We start from the raw sequence: 2,875 nt of genomic DNA, 5'->3' as shown, positions 1-2,875 counted from the left end.
AGTGCGTACTTGTGATTTTAGTTATAGAATTGGGTATTTTCTCACTGTGTACCAGTTAATGTATTTATGTTAAATATTGTAAATTTCGAACAGTTTTAATTTTAAAGGTTTAAGAGTGTAGAAATGGAATTATGTATATATGAATTAGGGTGGAAATGAAATATAAAAAGTGTTTTGGTTTTGAATTTGTAACGAAAATCAATATTTTTAAAGTAACAAAATAAAAAATAGTGAAAAAAATTGCTAAAAATTATTTGTGAAAATTTTTTCTCATTTTGCATAAAGTATTGTTTTGAAGGAAAAACAATAATTATTTTTTTTTTATTTAGCATCAAAATTAGTTTGAAATTTAAATTTTCATAAACGTTTATAAACAAATTAAAATAACACACATTTGGTTATAATTTTTTTTTTTAATACAAGATTTTGAGAACTACTAAAACATATTTCCATGATCAAATTAAAGCACGTTTTATTTTAAATATTTTTTAGTAATTTATAATAATATTATTTAGACTAGTTTATATTTAAAAATTTGTTATATAAAAAGCCATTTACTTACCTAACAATAATTTTCTATATATTGAGTCATAAAATCTTTTATAAAAACAAAAAATAAATTATTTTAAGAAAAGTTTTTATGAAAAGAAAAAAAAATCATCAAATTTTTTTTTTATTTTATTAAAATAGTTTATAAAATCTTTTTAAAAAAAAGAAAAAAATTATTTTATAAAAATTTTTATAAAATCTTTTTTTATAAAAATTAAAGAAAAAAAATTATTTTATTAAATTATTTTATAAAAAATGTTTATTTAAATTTTTTTGTTTTAAAAAATTAAAAAAATTAAATAAAAATATTTTTATATTTTTAGTTTTTATAAAACATTTTTGTTTGTTTTTATAAAAGATTTTTATTGGTTTTTTCATGGTTATTATATTTTAGCTTGAAATGTTTGTACAAAGTGTTCTCTCTTAGTGTTATATAGAAAGTGCTGTATATTTGATATGTAATAAAACAATAAAATTCGAAAACCTAAATTTTCGTTTTAATATATTTAAAATAAGTAATTATTAATATTTTGTTGGAAAATAATACCCTCCTATATTTTCCGTTTTCCTCTTAATAAAATAATATATTCTTTCATAGCATAAATGTGTAGCTGGTATGGACCTTTGCGAATATTAAGTTTTATATTTTGGTTTTATAGAATAAAAACATTCTTGTTCAAAATATGCTCCATTAAGATCTGAACACTTTGCATGCGCTTGAGCCAACTCTCGAAGCACTTTTGCCAGCCTGATTTAGGTGACTCCAAAACATGCGTTCTAAACGAATCAATCGCCACTTCAGATGTCAAAAAACATTGAACTCTTACATAATTAATTATTTGACGTACGTGAATAAAAAGAAGTCATTCGACAATCCATCAACTGCCACGATGTCATAAACATTTTAACAATTCTCTTGAACCATTGACACGAGCCTTTTTTCGCGCCATTGACAAATTGTGCGAGAGTCAACGTAAATAATTTTTTTTACGTTCAAATGTTCACGTAATATTGAATGTATGCTAGTCCCACTAATTGCTATAATTGTCTCAATCTAACGATAGATCACATAAGGATCTTGCAACATCATTGGCATTGCCATTTAATTTCATTTTTTCGGCCGAGCTGAATATTTTAAGTTACTGTAAATACTAAAAATAGCGCTCGATTATTACATAGCGCTATTAGACCGTTTGAAGAACGAAGTCACCACAAAATTGCCGCATTTAAAGAAAAAAAGAAAGTGCTGTTTCATCGAGATAATGCTTCGTGTCACAAGTGAAATGATGGCAAATTCCATGATTTGGGCTTCGAATAACTTTCGCATCTACCGTATTCTACAGATCTGGCCCTCAGCGACTATCGCCTGTTCATAGAACTCAAAAGAATGCTTGCTGGGATGAAACTTTCGTCGAATGAGATAGTGATCGTCGAAACTGTGGCCAATTCGGAAGCAAAGCGCAAATCGTACTACAAAAATGGTATGGACACATTGGAAGTCGCTCAGTGAAAGGCACTATGTTGAATACGAAAAACAAATTTTGACAAAAAAATGTGTTTTACTATGGTGGGGGGACTTTTCGATTGACCTGTTAAATCTGATATCGAGCGCCATTTTTTCAAGGCTGTATCTCCAAAACAATTACTCGGATCAACTTAAGATAAAAAGAAAATTCGAACTTTTTCAGATTTATTGTATAAATTTGTATAGTTACGATTTCATTAATATTTCTCAACACCTTTTTTTCTATATGCCAACAAGAATGTCCTTTTGGGGATTTCCACATATTTTTCTTTGATTTGCTTTCAGGGTTAAAAAAAAAATTTTTGCGAATTTATTTATTTATTATTTTTATGCATTTGTACATTACTAAGCACCCTTCTTTAAATGGGAATAAGTTCGAAATTTCTTGAACTTTTCTTGGAAAACTTATATGAATTATATTAATTAAGAATTTTTTTGTTTGAGTGTAAGCATGGCATTAGTTTTTAGTTGTAAAATCCCACAAAATATAAAATATATTTTATGCCTCGCCCAAAATTAAAAAGATCCATTATATTTTTGTTTTCCTTTCAAACATTTCTCTTTATTCTTTTAATTTCATAGTTTATTACTTTTTTATATATACTTCTTTGTATGTGAGTTGTAGACTATATAAGTAATGCATACATTTGTTGGAAATACATTATTCACTGCTATTGGAACTTTCATATGCATTTACAATGATGATCTATTGTTTTTACAGACTGCAATTACTTTAATATTTTACTTCAATTTAATTATTTTTTTGGATTTTGCTTTGTGCTTTCAAGTCAATTATATATA

Source organism: Bactrocera tryoni, chromosome 2 (genome assembly GCF_016617805.1).
Source record: "Bactrocera tryoni isolate S06 chromosome 2, CSIRO_BtryS06_freeze2, whole genome shotgun sequence".
Classification (NCBI taxonomy): domain Eukaryota; kingdom Metazoa; phylum Arthropoda; class Insecta; order Diptera; family Tephritidae; genus Bactrocera; species Bactrocera tryoni.
This window is presented reverse-complemented; position numbering follows the sequence as displayed.